Here is a 19,781-nt window from a genome sequence, read left to right as displayed (position 1 = left end):
CTTGCTGAGAAACTCCTTCTGAGTACTCTGAAGCTATTCAGGCCAAGGTAAACATTTAAAGATCTTTTTTCTGTAGTGGTGACATGAACTGCCCAGACGCAAGGATGCACAGAGATTTTCCTCTGAAGCTTTAGTATTTCGTCAGGTTTGCAGAGGCAGAAAGGGAGACTCCATTTCTGTTGACACATAGAGTTAATCTTAAGTGTAGGACTTCTCTGTTTGGAGAAAGCCTGGAACGAAAGGATCCCTTGTGGGCTTCCACACATACCACCAACAGTGCTGAATAGCTCCGCTGCCTTCCTCCATTGTGCAGACCACACTCAGGAGTGTGGTGTCGCTAAGCATCGCAGACACTTTAAGCAGACTAATCCCAGACAGAGCGTCAGTAAGTGCAAACAATTGGGGATTTTGAAAGACATTTCATCTAATTAAGCTGTGCAATATCACAGTAGTCTTTTCTTAAATTGTATCTCTACATGCCAATAATGGGTGCTCTCTGAACATTCAGGGAGAGGACAGAGTGGAAGCAAAGCAAACTGTGATTCTTTGGGGAACTGGACTCTACAATTATTCTGTTTTAGCCCTGTCTCTCTCGCCGTGCTGTCATTGTCTGGGTGGTGAGTTTTCTTTTACAAGAGTATCAATCTTCTTTTTCTGACTGTCTATTTTTTCACCTTATTCCTGCACTATTGCAAGTGAAGATGGGCCAAACGCAGCACCCAGATGCTACATAAGTAGTGAAATAAAAACAGCAAATTCAAGCAAAAGTATAGCTTCTGTATAGTGATATTGTACAAGTGATTTTCATGTTTTGCTTAAAATATTTTTAATGGAAGAGTTAAAGACCATGGCCACACAGACTTTGTTTGCTCAGAGGTCAGAGTCAGACTCTTACTGCCACCTCGCCATCTGCTCAGTGATCAATGTGTGTTTTTGAAGGTGCACCGACTGATAGGGCCTCATAAGATCACTCAGCTTGTTTGCACTCTAAATACACTCTGACAAGACAAGCAAACCTGGCTCGAGTGACTGCGTATTCCAGAGGAGATGGATCTCTGTCCTGCCAGATCGTGAAACAACTTTGAGGCCCTCGTTGCATTTTCTGGAACCATAAAGCATGATAGTGTTAGCCACAGGTTTTCTTGTCTTTCTTGTCTTTACTGATTTATTCATACAAGACAATATTCCTTTACATGATGCCTCTTTAATAAAATTTAAAGAGAACCACGCTTCCTTTTCCTGCCTCAGTTGCCTTGATCAGAGAAAAAAAAATTCTTCTTAAATATGGATAAATATTAAGAATGTTTGAAAGCTTTAACTGATCCAGAAATAAAACATAAAGATCAACATGCTGGCTAAACTTCTTTTCCATTTGGGTTTTGTGTCAAGGCTTCATGACTGACAGAAGGTCAGCTGGTCGACCGAAGGAGTCCCTCACAGCCTGCGGTGTCTCTTGACGTTGTGAAGACCAAATGGGTGGCTCTCAGAAACTGGAGTGCCAAAGTAAGCACATTTCCCTTTTGCTGTTGACCCCTCATTTTCCCAGATTGCTGCGTAAAAAGTAAACAGATGAACAACATTAATGATGTCCATTCATCATTGTTGGGGCAGCTTTGGTTTCCTCCACAGAGAGGCCTTTAAGGGGAACGTCAAGAGCCAGAGAGCCCCTTACTTTGAAGGATCTCATTAACAATAGTTAGAGCCCTACAGGGAGACCACAGTTTCAGCGGAAGACAGGAGTCACTGTGATTCTTATAGGTTTATTTATCATCAGTGTCTCATTTTTGATTTAAATGATGTGTCTCAAAACTGTGAATTTAGTATTTTAAACTCTGAAACCCACCAAAAGAAGTGCATGTACAAGAATGGAAAGGACAACCTGGGCAGGAGGATTCTATAATAAGACTTTACTCATGTTAAACCACCTGGACAGTAGAGCCAAACAGGATATGACAATATTTAACATTGCGACCCCTTCTTCCTGTCATTAATTAGATGTGACAAACCATGAATCTTTTCCTGTTGCATCAGCTGTAATATTGTGAAGAAAAGCTATTTTGACATAACAGGCAAATAGGAAGTGCTCCAGCTATGAGTAAAAAGCTGCTTACTGTTGCCTAAGGTGATTAGCATTATATCACAACAACAAGTTCTTTCATTTAAAATATGTCAGATCCTGTTTACACTTCCGCGTTACTTTGACATATTTTTGTCTCAGTCACATTTTTGTTCCAAGGTTGTCAGGTGTCATCCTGTTTTCATACCCGGTCAGTTCATGTTTGAGCATTGTTTCATCATGTAGGAAGCCAGTGAACATGCTAACAGACAATTGCAAGTTATTTTAGTCTGGAGGTGCCATGAATCAGTCCTTGCAGAAATCTCCAGATACTATTTAACTTTATGCAGCTGTGTCTTGGACATCACAATGTCAGCTGGCTGTGGAGACCTCAGGCTAAGCGAGGACAATGTCGCAAGAAAATAGGTTCAGTTTATTCTGTTTATTTTGGAGCGCAGTTACAGCAAACCAAATGTTATTTGATGCTCAAGAAAAAGCTAGCCTGTCCGAAATTCAAAAACACTCAGAAAGTTTTGCATTTCGTTACTTAAAACAGAAATGTAAAAACTACAGTTTGTGGTTTCATGGCTTTGCTGAAGCTATTTCGGACACAAAAGTGCTGGACCGATGCATAAACAGTTTATGAAGAAATTGTTACAGCACAAACCTCCTGTTCCTTTAAAACTACATATTGTCATTTTCACAATTCTGTTTATGTGCAGATGCAACAACAGAGGTTTACTGAGCTCTAGAGCTGGTGGTAGGCTCATATTTGACCTCAGGAGAGAGACAAGCTAGCTGTTTTTCGCTGTTTCCAGTCTCTAAGCTAAGCTAATCACCTGGTTGCTCTAGTCTCTTATTGGTTGTAAAGATGTGAGAGTCTGATCAATTCTCTCATCTTACTTGCAGCATGAAAATGACATACAGACTGCCTTATATTAGCTAACATGCACAGCCAGACAGATCTGCTATAAAGATCTCTGTCCATGTGGCTGTGCAAACCTGCGAGAGCACAGCAGCAGCAGCAGCAGCTCTCTGAAAGGAAACGGAGTGTTTGTCTAAGATAAAATTTCATCACCTCCACAAGCTGTGGGGACAAGGGCCTGCGGTTGGTAATACAGAAAAGGAAAAACAGCACCGAGAGTGAGTTATCACGGCTTCTGTCACTGCCAGTTGTAAAAGCCGTTAGCTTTATAAATGTAGAGCGAGCGGTGCAAACTGTGCGGAAGAGGTCCCGCAGTCAGAGAGCAGGTTATAACTCAGGCCTGTGGTGATACTCTAAACTCCATTAAGAGGTCCCACATGTGGAGCACATTCACAAGTTCATGGGTTGACACTGTTGGTGGTGGTTCAGTCCAGGCCATTAAAACAGATAGATGAGATGTTTTTAACATCTCTCTCATGTTCAAACATTCTCTTCAAATTATAACCCCGAAATTATGTTTAATGTAAATATAATGTTTACTTCTGGGAGCTTCAGCAGGTGTACTGCAGCAAGCCTCAGATTACACTGTAAACATGCATCCTTGGAAACGTACAGGATTTTTTTTCAGCCCTCTGACATGTTAGTAAAAGAGATAAAGGAGGAAGAGGCTAATGGAATATACCTTTTAATAGTAAGTGTTGCACTCAGATCGATTGGCAGTGAGATTAGATTTATTCCTAGAAGCGGGAGACACTTGCGTAAACATGAACTCAATCAGGCAGCGAGATTTACTGGACTGCAATCGCCCTTGAGTGCTGCTGTTTGTTTTTTGAGGGTGCAGAGTGTTTTTTTAAAACCTCAAATTAGTTTATCCTCCCTCAGGGGCTATGTGTATGACTTTTAAAAGGTTGCCTCAGAAAACATACACATTGGCCACATTCATAAAGTAAACCTGGGTAAAATTACAGTAGCTGCATAACACTTGTACAGGCATTAAACTGGCATTAAACTTAAACTTAAACACAAAGCTCAAATAAACTTTTCTATAGCTGCACATGAGCTGAAGTAAAGAACATGTTCTGATGCTTTGCGGTATTACGCTGCAGCCATTAGTATATGGTATAATCATGTAAAACACTGTTGCTTTATTGCTTTCAAGAAAAGAATAGATTGACAGTTAAATAAAGGAGTTCATCGGAAGTTCAATAGCATGTGTCTGTATAGTAAATGAAGCCAGAGCCAGCAGCTGGTTACTTTAGCTTAGCATTAAGACTGGTAACAAAATCAACCTATCACTGCTGCTATAGCTGGCTAAACAATGCATTACATCTGGTTTGTTTAGTCTTATCCCCCCCAAAACCAAAATGGAAAAACAATAATGTGTTTCCCAAAATGTCAAACTATTCCACTAATATTCCACTAAACTATTCCACTAATAAGTGAATGCGTGCTTGGATCCTGATGAAGAGAATTGGCGGGACAGATAATAATGATTGCACAAGATGTGACCTTTCAAAAATTTACTACAAGGCAATGTGAGAATCCTGGAATGTTTTATCCTTCTCAAATCATTCGAAACCCACAGAGGCTAATTTTCAAAGGCAGTGACTTTGAGGTATGTTGGTGGAATGGACTGTCAGAAGAGGAGCCCTAAGAGGAAACGTACAGAAGTAGGCCGTGGCCTCAGCAAGTGTTAGGTGAAGTTCATCTGTGCGCAAGTGTTTACACACACTGTGGCCAAGCAAAATTGTGCACAGAGATTTATTTATGTGTAGAGAAATACAATTACTCAAATAACTATAGCTTGTAGAACAAGGAACAAGAGAATGGGAGCAGAGCAAGGAAAGGGTGGGTGGAGGTCAGAGAGCTGGGGAAAGTTAATAACTTGAAATAATAAATAATACAGGCAACTTATGGGAATTTGGCAAAAGTGCACATTCATCATCATCATCAGTTAACTCACATTGCTCCAAAAAAAAAAAAAAAAAAGAAAGAAAGAAAAAAAGAGGCTCAGTGTTGTTTCATGGCTACTGTGCACTTGCAGGACAGAAGATTTCATTACTCAAGACAATGTGCGTGTTTGTTGTTTTACTCTGGTAATTAAGTGCCTGGTCTTGAAGTGTTGCTGCCAGGGAGATGGTGGAGACAACCAATCCCAGATGACGCTGTGCCCAGAGGGGATAGATAAATGAGGACCACCATGGTGGATAAAACAGCCAGACACTGACACCGGCTTTTGCATTATGAACATGCATTACATAAAGTTAAAGCAAATGCAACATAAAATATAAAGAGAGGTTTGACCAGCGCATCTTACTTCTGCGTGACAAAATTGGTGTGGCTTTCCATTTGTAAAGGAAATATTTTCAGCAACATGAAGCCTAATTTTCCATTTCCTTAAAAAAAAAGAAAAAGAAAAAGCAAATAAATACACGAGTTCCAGGATGGTGAGTCTGGGGTTGTGAGAATGGAGGAGCATATCTGCCCTGCAGTTACAACTAATTCTTTTCTTGGTTTGCTGTTTCTGATGTTAGCTACATTTCACTGAAACAAACCCTCAACTAATCCACATTTATCCTTCTAATATTTGGAAGCAATTGAGAGATAATTAGAAGATAGTTACATACATAAAACAATGTATTCTTTAGTGATTACATTTCATAGATTTTAAAGCTGGATTCCATATCCAAATAAAAGCTTATCACTGATATAACATCACCCTTCAATTCCCATTTTCATTTCCCTTGTTACATTGTTACAGATTTCAGCAATGCTGCGTGCTTAGCTGAAGGATCTGTAGCAGAGCTGAGACTCTTTTCTTCAGAAACCAGCTGTGAGGTCCCTCCAATATGCATCTGATGAAGAACAGGACATTCAGCCTGTCTGTAAGATGGTAACATCTTAGAAATATCAAGTGTGATTGTAGGCATGATTACTTTCAGACTATACAAAACTGTGTTACCAATGGTGAATGCGTTTCATCTCCCCAATGATTGGCTTTGGAAATGATTGAAAACCAGTGTTTGACAGTTCCAGTGGTAAGATCAACAGAGGCAGACCGCCAGGCCTTGTCTGGGTGTTAAGGAGTAGATCAGGCACTGAAAGGGTTGGAAGGGGGTTAGGAGGTGTCGTGATAAGCTTCAACCATAGTGGAAAGAGTTGGTGTTGAATGAACACAGACCACAATCTGACTCGCAACACCCTGAGCCATGAACGAGTGAAAATGTGCAGTACTAATCAGAAGAAAATAAACAGAGCAGTACCCCCAGGCATTGTGATAAACGAAGGAATAACTGCAGGATGATGAGGCCTAAATATCACGAGACACAGTCAACCCATATTCATATCAGTTTTGTTTCCAGCAGAAACACAAATAGTCCAATGATTGCTTTTTTGGTTTCATGTGTTGGCTTATTGGAGGTCACTGTGGTGCAAGCAGAGGTTCACTCGCTCAGATGGGTCACTCTGGATTAAAGCCAGCGAAGCCTGAGGGAGCCTTCTTACAAATGGTGAGCCTAGGAGGAGCCAGCATGCTCTGTCTGGGGGACTCCATCCTAATCTCCAGGATCGGGGGAATTTTCCCATCGAGATGAGAAGCAGATGTCTCTCTTTTTCTGTCTCGTTGCACCAACCCTGTTTCGGTCTTCCTCCCTCATCCAGTCAAACCTGGCCCTCCATCACCCCCACCCCCACCCCACCCCCCCAGGGACAGGGGAGGAACATGAGCACCATGGGAAGGGTGGCTGTCCCCGAGCTCGATCACATGGCGAAGGAGCGCTTTTTGTGGGAGGCTCTGCATTAGGTACAGAGCTGTGAGCACATGGAGCCGGTCCAAGAGCTCCCAACTTTCTCATGGAAAGACGCAAACAAGATCTGATAAAAACGTCATGTTCTGGCGTTTCCCACTTAAGATGGACAAACGCTGGCCAGTCTGCTTTTCTAGGTGGACTGGAGATACTTTGACTTTACTATTTTGTTCCCAGTGTTGATGTAGGGTGTGACCCCTGACTTCTGGCAGGAAGAGGAATCATGGAGATCAGACTGGAGACACTGGTTTACTCCTTCTCTTCTCATCATGCCTCTGGAGTTTGCATTTTCATCATAAATCCTCAGACTCTAAAGTTCCGCCTCATGCACCTGCAGCTCCCCGGGGTCCTGACTTTTGCTTCCCTTGGGCCCAACCCCTTGGCTCTTATGGCTCAGTTCTGACGTGCATACTCTAGCTTACAGCGTAAACAGACAGAGACAAACTGTGGGCCAGTCACCGGGTGTTTGGTTGTGGTTTGTAAACAGATCAGCAAGAGGAGGAACAGGAGCTCCCAGTGGAGATGAGACTAACTGACTATCCTGAGGCGGGAGAGCAAAGGGATGAGATATAAGGCTTACAAGGGTGCCTGTTACATGTCCATTTTGCTGTGCCATCATCCCAGATAAGGTTTTTGGTATGAGATTGTTTAGGCAACTGAGATTGCAGGATGGTTGTGTGGTCAGAAAGATCAGTGAACTCGTAGGGGACAAATGAATTTCTTGTTCTGTACATTCCCTGACAATACACAAAATGTTTAATTTGATGCAATCACAGGGAGACAATACTGATTGTGCACATTAAAAATCTAATGCATATGTGATAGAAAACAGTGGCTGTGACATCACTTGAAGGTCAGCTGGGGGGAAGACTACAAATTTAAAACTGAAAAAAAGGCCATGAAATTTAAAAGAAGCAGGCTGACGAGACCTCTGCAGCCTGCTCCTCATCCTCATTTGAGGCTAGCTGCTTGAGGCTACGTTAGACAGTACTAGCATGACACACCAAAATATCTGTGTGAATTATTGGTGGTTAAATTGCACTGTGGATAACGTAGGTGCCAAGTTTTGACAAGGAAGAAAAACCAGTGGGTTCTGCTGCACCATTTTTTATATAAATTAGTGTACAGTGTTTTAGTAAGCGTGATGATAAATCGGTGGAGTGATCTTTTAACTTATGATTGTTGAACAGTTCTTGGTCATAGACTTTGACAACAGGTGTGTATCATCAACAGATAGAAAACAACCATGACATGAGCATGAGCTTTTTTGGGGAAAAAAAAAACATGTGGACATCTGGACTGTTTTGAAAATACTGTTTGAAATTATAAGCTAGAGACGCTCTTTGCAACCCTTATCCTCTTCTGTGCACGAAATGAGCCTTGGTTACATTCCATTTAACAACTTGTAAATACACTACAACTATAACCTCACTAATCATTAGTCATTCAAATTCCTTTCGAAATACACATATTTACATTTCTTTATGACAGCGTTATCTCATTGCAGCGTGAAGTGACAAAATGTTTATATCAAATAAAAAGCAAAACAGTCAAATTTAGAAAAATGTTCACCATAAGCTGTACCATACTATAATGAGCAAAGCACAATGCACATGTGAGGCTGAAGCTTGATTCATGGTTGAAGGTTACTGAGGAAGATTACTGAGTCTGGCAGCGTTAATAAGACTCTGTTTACATTCTGTGGCTCCGTGTTTAAGCAGACCTGAATGACCCGGGATTAAAAGGAGGCTAGTGGCGGCTTGATGGCAGACACACACACACACAGACACACACACTCTCTCTCTCTCTCTCCCCCTCTCTCTCTCTCTCTCTCTCACTCACACACACATGCACACACACACACGGTGATGACAAAGTGGTGCCTATGAGGGTTTGGAAGCTGTGTTCAGGAAGTCTGTTCATATCAGTGGGAATGGTATGCATACACACATCAGACCCAATTTTTCTCTTTGATTAATTGGACTTATCATTTAGTAAATACTTTATATAACCCTAAAGCACATCTACACCCAGATAAAGTACCATTGATAAACTACTATTAGTTAAAAAACATGAGCAGTAAGTGGTGTGCATCGAAGTAGATTCCCACACAAATAATCTGACATTTGTTTGCCAGATAAAGTGGAGTGGTTTCAGATGGAGGATGTCAGGGATAGGTCTGATCATTGAGGGCTTTTTTGGCTTGTTAGCTACCATTACAAATGAGTCATAGAATGTCTTTGGGTGGCTTTGACCCTTACTTTCAAGATGGTTCTACTGTATTGCTTCAGAAGAACCTGTGAGCGACACATTGGAGCTGTATATATAGGAAAACCACCAATGACAGACAACATTAACTGGATACAATGGGGGAGGATATCATAATTTGTCAGACATTAATCCAAGAGCTTGACAGTCATCAGGTGTCTTTACACCTGTGATCAGAGAAGAATCACAGTCTTATGTCTACACCTGATCCTGTATTCTCCCAACATACAACAGCAAGCACTCAGCACTGACCTCATCAATCATTTTGACATATTTTGGAACTGAACAATTGCCACTCTGCACTAATGTTCCACTGTCTAACCTCTGGGGTCTCTCCCCTCTCGCACTTCGCTACACCTGGCTGTAAAGAAACACCAGCCCACAGGCCCCTGTGCAGCCAGCACGCTGCAGATGGAGAGATTAATCACACACATGAATGCTGGTGATTTATGGGAAACTGCGACAGTGTGGTCATAACACAGAAATGTCTATGCGGGATGGCCTGGAGACTAAATGGTACTAAATGGGCCATTATTTGGAATTCAACGCTAGGACTCAAACCAAAAGGAGGTTCCCCTGTCCCCCTAGTCCAAAAGCAGTCTCACATCTACCACCTTTGATGGTGAAGCTACAAGTGATTCTCCCCTCCCCCCATCCTCTTCCCTGTGGTTTCTTCCTCCTCTTATTATTCCTGCTTCTTCCTGAGAGGACATATTCCCACACTGTGACCAGAGTGAATCTGGGTCCTTTCTGTCGTGACTTTGTCCACTTTCACCACAGAGATACCCAGCAGCTTTACAGCTCTGTAGGGAGTGAGGTTGGAAGGGTAAGGGGCTCGCCATCCCAAGAGACCACCACCCCCAACTCCCCATTTCTGTCCCAGCTCTCTACAGTCTTCCACATAAGAGATAAACTCTGACAAATGGGTTCTGGCAAGTGGTTTTTACACACTCACGTGATATCAGCAATTACACTGGTGCTCCCCTCCTCTCCACACTCTGCCCCCTGTGTCTCCTGGGAGGGCTCTTATCAATGTGAAGAAGCCACTAAAGGAAATGCCAACTTAACTTGAGGAGCCTGCATACTGCTGTTCATCTGTCTACAGTGACAAGGGATTTGCAGCAGCGAGTGGGGTTGCCATGTCTCTTAACCATTATGCAGTGCGCCTTATGGCACCGAGGACGGTGTGCTGCAAGATGTGCGTTGTGCACTCTGTTGGGTCCAGGATCAGATTACAGGCCTCGGAGACAGGGCACAGAGCATAGAAGCAACAGGATCAGGCTCAGCACGCAAGCATGGGAAATGTGCTCATGAATCGACAGACCTTTTTTACTCTGGACAGGAAACACAAATCTGCAGATGTTGAACAGCTGGGAGACATCAGAAACTACCGCGTGGGAAATAAGCACTCATAAAATATGGTATACAATTCACACTGTTGAGTTTTACATCTAATAGCCTGTGAGATAGAGTGCTACTGTATGTATTGTCAAATGAACAAATTAGATTTCTGACTGGAGAGGCACAGAGGAATTGATCTTCGCTGTCCTGTTTCTGAGACTTTTTATATGCATATAAGAAACCTGAAAAATGCAGCTTGTGAACCGCTGAACCCAGACATGTGTCCGGTCCCTGATGGCTCATTCTTAGTTCTGTTAATAATGTTGACTGATGATATACGCTTACCCCTTTAAATTAAAAATTTTTAAAAATATGTTGATTAAAATCCCCCTCTGATAAGGCTGACTTCACAGCTGCTGGCTTTCAAAGACTTTTATGCTATTAGATTCATTGTAATATTAAGGTTACGTGGTTTATGTGCTGAGATAGATGCTTGTGATATGATATTCTTGATTTTATGAGAATCATAAATATGTAATTTACAAAGCATTTGCAAAAGTTTTGTTCTAAATATAAGCACCAAAACCATAACATCACCCGGATGGATGACCGCAGAAGACGAATCTTTTAAAAAATGTTGTGCTCTGTATGTTCTTGGACAATGGGCGATACACAGATATCACAGGTGTTACTGATTCTGACATCCAATACAACACAGGGTACTGACTTTCCAATTTTCTGCTCTACATTATAGATAACTCAACACATGAAAGAAAATACACAAATGATATTACTGATTTAAATTGACAGCAGAAAACTGAACAAATCAGTCACCAAATTAAAATATGTTGTCCTCCATTAGCGAGTTCATGGGAATGACCATTTCTTGTTAATTTGAGGTTTTTCACTTATTCCCCAGATATCAAGAGACTCACTCTTGGCTTGCACGCTTCACATCGTCTCAGATACCATCTGCTTTGGACAAGACAATGAGTGTAGTATTTTCCGTTCCTGTCTGCCTGCATCTTTGAAATTACAAAGTGCTCTCGTCTCTTCCCCTGCTCCACTTTCCTCTGCTTCCATCTCATTTCCACAGCAGGGATTAAATACGCACAAACTCTCAGTTTACTGTAAAAAGGTTGCTGTAAATTTTACAGTAATTTACCGGCAGTCGGATGCCAGTAAATTGCTGAACATGTGGTTAGACATTACAAAAATGAAAGTTCAAAAACTGTGTTCCATTTTAGTCATTTTGCCCATCAAAGTCCACACTCTCTGATGAGAGCTTCCACGTGGGGATTCATGCAGCTGTCTTTCCCTTGTAGTCTACCCTCTGCCAGATTTCTGGCTGACTTGTAACTCTGATGGACATTTGGGGCCATCAGGCTTGATTCTCAGAATGGACCTGCAAGCACAAGAAAAAATACATAATTTCTGAAACCAAGTGTTGACAGATCTCACTCACAGGTTTTCATTGCTTGTAATATTAATAAGCACGTTGAAGTGCTATAATAAAGTTTGCTACATACATTTGCTTCTCCTATAGTGTCTTCTTTGCACTGGCATCCAGCAAAATCCAGTACAGGATTTAAATCTTTCTTCTCACCTACAAAACCCTACCAGAACTCTATGTTGCCAGGATGCAGGGTGACTTGTGGCTCCTTGAGTCTCTAAAAGCAGAATGGGAGCCAGAGTCTTCAGTTATCAAGGCAGACAGCTTTGTTTAAGAGTAGGCTTACAACTTTCCTTGTTGATAAATCTTGTAGTTAGGGGTGGCATAGACTAGCCCCTAGTTACGCTGCTATAGGCTTAGACTGCTGGGGGATTTCCCATGATACACTGAGCTTCTCTCCCCTCCCGTCCCTCTCCTTCTATGCACATTCATGTCCCATTGATGCATTTTACTAACCAGGCTTCTTCCTGTAGTAGATTCCCTGGACCTCTGTGGTCCTGCTTGACACCAACTGCTAGTATTATTATTAGTTTAAATGTCTTCTGGATGTAAGGTAAATAAGGTTTGATGTAAGGTCTGGTGTTAAGGGAAATCCATAAACACCACTTAAAGACAAACTAACATGTGCTATATAGAATAGTCTCTGTATATTAATGTGTATGTACAATGAAGCCAGGACACAGACAGGATACAAGTCAGGTCAGCAGACTGAATGATGTCACCTATGTTGTGAACATGTATTTACCTTTCAAATGTAATGAGATTTGGGAGTCAGCCTCTCATTTGGGTAGATTTTACTCATTTATATTCTGAAATCTATCTCAAATGAACATCTTCTATATTACTGGGTCACTTGGACAAATATGCAGACACAGTGCATCCGGAAAGTATTCACACCGCTTCGCTTTTTCCACATTTTCTTATGTAACAGCCTCATTCCAAAATGGATTAAATTAAGTTTTTCCCTCTAAAGTCTACACAAAATACCTCATAATGACAAAGTGAAACAAGTTTGATTGAATTTTTTGCAAATTTATTAAAAATGAAAAACAAAAAATCTAACTGTTTTTAATGTAAGTAAGCATTCACACTCTTTGCCATGACACTCAAAATTGAGCTCAGATGCATCCTGTTTCCATTGATCATCCTTCAGAGGTTTCTACAACTTGAGTTGATTTCACTTGTGGTAAATTCAGTTGATTGGGCATGAGTTGGAAAGGCACACACCAGTCTATATAAGCCCTCACAGTTGACAGTGCATGTCAGAGCACAAACCACCTCAGACCTCAGAGACAAGATTGTGTTGAGGCATAGATCTGGGGAAGGGTTCAGAAAGATTTATACTGCATTAAAGGTCCCAAAGAGCACAGTGGCCTCCATAATCCATAAGTGGAAGAAGTTTGGAACCACCAGAACTCTTCCTAGAGCTTTCGTAGAAGGGTCTTAGTCAGGGAGGTGACCAAGAACCCAATGGTCACTCTGACAGAGCTCCAACATTGCTCTGTGGATGGGGGGAGAACCTTCAAGAAGGACAACCATTTCTGCAGCACTCAACCAGTCAGGCCTGTATGGTAGATATATATGACATATGAAAGCCTGCCTGGAGTTTGCCAAAAGGCAAAGATTGAACTGTTTGGCATGAATGACAAGCATCATGTCTGGAGGAAAGCAGGCACTGCTCATCACCTGGCCAATACCATTCCTACTGTGAAGCATGGTGGTGATAGCATCATGCTGTGGGGATGTTTTGCGGCAGCAGGAACTGGGAAACTAGTAAGGGTCGAGGGAAAGATGTAGCAATGTACAGAGACAACCTGCTCCAGAGTGCACTGGATTATCTTCCAACGGGACAATGACCCTAAGCATACAAAGGAGTGGCTTCGGGACAACTCTGTGAATGTCCTTGAGTGGCCCAGACTTGAACCCTAGCATCTCTGGAGAGATCTGACGATGACTATGCACCAATGCTCCCCATCCAACCTGATGGAGCTTGAGAGGTTCTGCATTGAAGAGTGGGAGAAACTGCCCAAAAATAAGTGCGCCAAGCTTATAGGATCATACTCAAAAAGACTTGAGGCTGCAATTTCTGCCAAAGGGGCTTCAACAAAGTATTGATCACAGGGTTTGAATACTTATGTACATGTTATATTTTTATATTTAATAAATTTGCAAAAAAAATCAAGCAAACTTGATTCACTTTGTCATGATGGGGTATTTTGTGCAGAATTTTGAGGGAAAAAATGAATTTAAATCATTTTAAACCATTTCAAATTGATCGGTGTGTTCTATACAGTATGTGACATACCAGATTGGCAGATTTTATCTCACTGACTTGCAGTAGAAACTCGGGTTTGGACTCACTTTTGCTCCGGGAGACTTGGCAATCGCTGTAACATCTAAAATTACTACTAATCTTGGTTCCCAGAAAGTAGCTGGGAAATACTGCCTTATCATGCAGTTGGAGCACCCTGACTTGTTCAGCCAGTAAATTATTTTTTTGTGAGGTGCCAATGCGATAAGTTTTGGCGTGCATAAGGAAGTCTGGTCAATTTACAATAAACACTGACGCTGTAGGCTGACAAGCAGCATTTCTTCCTGGGATGTCTGAGTCATGGAATTTCTGGATATGCATGTCAGACACAGGTTCATCTGCTATCGACTGTAAGACCATGGGGTTCATTGTTAGTTTATTCAAAACGAACAGTTGGTTGTAAATATTTACACAAATCTGTGAAAAACTAGGAATATCAGACTCTACCTAAAATCCTAATCCTTAATACCATGTTTTATGGAGCCTTTGTGCTCTGTCCTCATGGCAATTTATGGCAGCTCTTAGTCCAGTTCATAAAATGAAGAATGAAACTTTAAATCTAAATGCCTCAAGGGAGGAATAAATAGACAGCCTCTTTAGCCAATTATGGTCTTCTCTGTTTTACAGAATGTTTCTGCTGTTCAGTATGAAGTGTTTTGAATTAATGTTGACCTCCTTCACTTGGACTTGCATGTTTAATTCATGGTATATTCTTGCTGTATGATTAAGATGACATATAATAACGTCTGTTGTACTGTTGTTGCACATGCAATGCAAAAAAAGTCTTTTGTTGTTCTTTTCTTTGTTTCCTTCTAATGTTTTTGTTTTCTGGCTTGAAGCTATTGATTGTATCCACTTTGTATCAAGTGTTTTGTTCATAATGTAAAGAGGGAATGTAATTTAATTGCATGTTGTTGTTTTTTTTATCTGGAATGCTTAGACTAAACTAAATTCAATTTATTCAAAATTATTTTCAAAATTAATTTGATTTGAAAAGCACATAATGAGTTTTAAGGAAAATGTTTGAAACTAGATATAAAGATTATATTTAAGCTTTAATGTTAAAGTTATTGGTACATTGTTGATCAATGATAAAACTTTGACATTTTTAATTTGGGGATTTGCTCTCTGAGTCTTGACTGTAAGGCAGTTGCTTCTCATAATCCAGTCATAGTAATGTTGCTCAGGGCTCCCTGAGTTCCTCTTCAAATCTCCAAGCCAGTCAATTGAGCCTTCATCACGAAATCAAATTAAAGTCAGTATAACTTTGTAGACTTTAATAATGTAGAAAATTAACAGTTACACGGGAGGCTGTCTGGTGTTAACGAGTTAATTACAACAGTCTCAGAACTTCAACAACCTAACTGATGCAATCACAAGTTCACAGGAAATTATGTTTAGTATATATTAGCGTAGATCACACTTTTTTGAGATACTCACATTGTTAAAAGATTAATGCATATACTAAAATATTATACTGTTAGTATGTGTATTTGAAAAAGCAAAAACAATGAGTCTCACATAAACCTTTGCTGTGTATGTGTTGTTTTAAGCAGCATTTCTCTTCGCTTCTGAACAAAAGGTTTTCATGAATAACAATCCCACTTAACAGAGAAACACAAGGTCATTTATTGATTATTGTGGTTTCTCCGATGCTTATCATAGTTCAATGTTTTAATATTTAATTTGGAAATGAAAAAAAGATTACAGTTAAATCCTTATAAACAGCAGTGAGTGTTTGGAATCCCTGAAAGTGCTGTGATTTGTTGTTTGTAGCCAGCACTTTTAATTGCCGGACTCTTGTGTCCCTCTAGAGGCAGTTATCTGATTTCCTGACATCAAAACATCCATAGAAAACATGACAAAATGTAATGTAAAAAAAAGTTAAACACTAAAACATATCCACATCTGTGAATATTCTGCTAATGTCACTTACATAAGTGAGCAATGAATTTAATATTTCATGATGAATGCAAATGAAGCGAAACATCAGACAAACTAGCAGAATTATATTATTCTTTGATGGTCTTACTCTAATGTGAAACTCCCTGTTGGGAATATCTACACCATTAAGAATAAATTCAGTCCAGTTCAGTGAGGGTGAATTTTGCAAGTGTAAACACACCAAACAAAAACACAACTCACTCTGCTTTTTCTTCATTAAGTATTTGTGTGCAAACCTCATTTCCACTGTGCACTGTATTTCAGTGCCTGTGGGAATAGTCCTGTGTGTGCCATGAGGAGATTGACCAGAGGGTGGCAGTCTGGTAACAGCTCTAAAATGACGGTAAACAACATAATATCTTGTAATAGGAAGGGAGGAAAAATAAAAGCCCAACATTATACTCACATTATGTAAGCGAGATGAGTATAAGAAACTGTTCCAGTGAGCACCTGTCTAATCCACGTGGGAAAACTGTACAAACAAGAGAATTAATCATATGCTTTTATATATATATATATATATAAAATATATATATAAAAGTTTAAGAAATCTGAATGGCACATTCATACCTTTACAGGAATATAATATGAATTTAAGTGCTAGTTCTTAGACAATGATAGCAATATATGACACTATAGTCCTTCAGTACAGGAAGAAATAACATACATATAGGATAGGATACATAAGAATCTGTATTATACAGTGAACTAACAGTCACTGTTACTGTCAACTAACACAAAACTAACAGTCACATTGAGATTCAGTAGTGTGAAGGGAAAAACTCTCACAAGCTATTATTCATCAAAGTTAATCAAATGGCACATGTTAATGCTAATGGCTGCATTTACTCTTAGTACACTTAAATTTTTAATGCTGAAGTGTTGAACCAGAAGTAAAAAGATAACAGCTTGAATGAGAGACTCTGTGTTCAGAATGACTCAGAATTTGCAATATGTTCATTTTCTGACATTTACTGTGTTTTAGTTGGGAGTCTAAAAGTTGTATACACTCTGCAATTTGATTCATGTGAATTCTGTTGCAATGGTTTCAGAATCACCTCTCCGCCTGAAATGTCTTTTTGCAAGGACAACGACAATAGCAAGATGTTAAAACAATATTTCCCTAAATCGTCACTTTCTCTTTTGCTCACTGGTGCAAAATGATTCAAGAGGGTCAACCAGAGGTAGAAGCCAAGAGGTAGGTCATACATTGACTCTCTAAATGTTTACCATAGTCAATGTTGGTGAAAGATTGCACATTCCCAAAGCAAACGATTTATCAATAATCCAATCACCAAGTATCATTGGTCAGTTTCCTGTTTCAGAACTCCTCCTTGGGGACTCAGCCATCAGCAAGCATTGATTCTCTGTAAACTCTTCTCTTCTGAGACAGTGACCATGTGAGAGAGAGCACGACCCTGAACCTTTACAACTTCTATGAATGAAGTTGTTCAATCAAACTGGACCTCAGGAAGAAACGAATATTATGAATGATGCTCAAGCATCTGACTGGATGAGAATCATTATGCTTCAGTACTTAACTGTAAACCCTGGTTTAATCAATCAGATGATCATAACTATCATGCAGATGTGCACCTTTGGTTCACTGTTCAGTTAGAAAACAACTTGCTCATCAAGAATTTTATCACTATTATCACAGAAAACTAAAAGAATAGTTTGACATAGCTTGATATTATTGCCATTACTCTCAGCACCCAGTTAACTTTAGCTTTGCACAAAGACTGGAATGAGAGGGAATCAGCTAGCCTGAATTTGTCCAAACGTGACATCCCAGAATCCAGGAAGTTACATACGTATCAATTTTCTCATCTAACTTTTGGCAAGAAATTGAATATTTAATTTTTGACATAATTTCATATTTGTGGTACAAAAAATGCTTCAGGGAGGGCTGTGGATGTTTCCTGTCAGAGAGAAAACCCCTGCTAGACCCATTTAATCACTTAATTTTATTAGTTGTTTCCTGCTTTGACAGCCCCAAGAATGCTGTTTTGTTATATTATTTAGACAATGCACGCTGACTTGCGTATCCTGACAACGCTGGTTAGTGACTCCATGTGTGAGGAACCAGACCTTAATGAATGAAAGTGGACATAGTGTAACAGCTGCTAGTAGAAGATAATTTAGAGCAATACAGGTTCTGACCCACAAGGCCATGTGCTCAGCCACGTGTCGCCACCATCCCTCCCCGGGAACCAGCCACTGGAGACAGATCTACTAGAGCAATGGCTGCCTACCACACCATTCTTCATTAAATGACAAATGACAGCGGCTGGTACAGAGGGCTCTGTGGAGAATTTCCAAATCCCTTAATAGATCTCCCAGTCAATACCCATTTCGACCTTGAATTCCCAGTGTCTGTGTGCCATCAGAGTTCAGCGCGTTTGACTCGTTTGAGAATTGACCCTCCTGTATTAGCTGGTACTTAATGAGCTGTGTGGAGAGAAGCTTTAGGCTGGGAGTTCAATGGGACCATTAATCTGCCAGTGGAGCAGTAGAGTGAAGCCCATCTCTGCAGTCGTCTCAGCTGTAACAGAGCTGATGTAGCGCTGCGGATGGATCCCAGTCCTGATTGGAAGATGTGATGGATTGAACACTCCTGGATTTTCTTTTAAAATGATAAGCAAGTCTTTTTCTGATACCTGTGTGAGTGTGTGTACGTGTCACCAGAGCAAATCAGAGAAATCTGACTGGTGAATTTTATATTAAATAGTGAAGTCAAACCCCTTTGCCAGGAGCTTTTCTTTAGCCATGTTAGCAGCGTGACCCTATGGTTGGCATCAACCGATTGGTTTGTGGCTCTACCACATGGGTCCAGAATGAAACATTTCAACAACAATTGGATGGATTGCCAGAAGATTTTGCACATATGAATCCAGGTGGCTTTTTGATACCCTGACTTTGAGGTTGCTGTATGTGTTTTTTGTCTCAACATAACAAATTAATTACTTTGACATTCATATTTTCCTGGAATTGTGAAAATGTTGATGGTCTCTTATCCTTTACAGTTGCTTCATTATCTGGTCACAGTTTTAGTCTATCCAGTGCTTATGACAAAATGCATCCTTACCAGGCAGTCCCATCAACCTCAGCTATTTGCCTACTTTGTGTTATTAATGAGTAGATTTTAGAATGCTAACATGCTAAACTGTACACATTATACCTGTTAAACATCAGCATGTTAACATTTTCATTGTGAGAATATTAGCATGTTGATGTCTGCATTTAGTACAAAGCACCGCTGTGCACAAATGGCCTGCAGCCTAACAGCTGCTATGGCTTTAAAACAGTAAACTGTGTGTTTATGAAATGTTGCTAAAAGTTTGTTTTGTTTTTTTTTTTTAACAATTTCCTCATAAGCCACTCTTTACAAAAGAATGAATAACTTCTGGTTTTATTAAGAGTTAAAAACATTTAGCGAGGCTTTACAGATCAGTTACAAGCCAGTCATAGGAGCTTTGAGGTTGTCAGGTAGTGAAAAATCTCTTGGACTGTTTGGATACAAATCAGTTTAAGCTATTAATAATTTATTAATGTTACTAAAGGCAGACTTGTAGAATTATAAACATTTCTAACTGCAGATTTGATGGTTTATTTTATTTTAAATTATTAACACTGTGAAAGCCCAAAGGGATTTTGCACAACCTAGCAACCAGTTA

Source organism: Scatophagus argus, chromosome 15 (genome assembly GCF_020382885.2).
Source record: "Scatophagus argus isolate fScaArg1 chromosome 15, fScaArg1.pri, whole genome shotgun sequence".
NCBI lineage: Eukaryota > Metazoa > Chordata > Actinopteri > Scatophagidae > Scatophagus > Scatophagus argus.
This window is presented reverse-complemented; position numbering follows the sequence as displayed.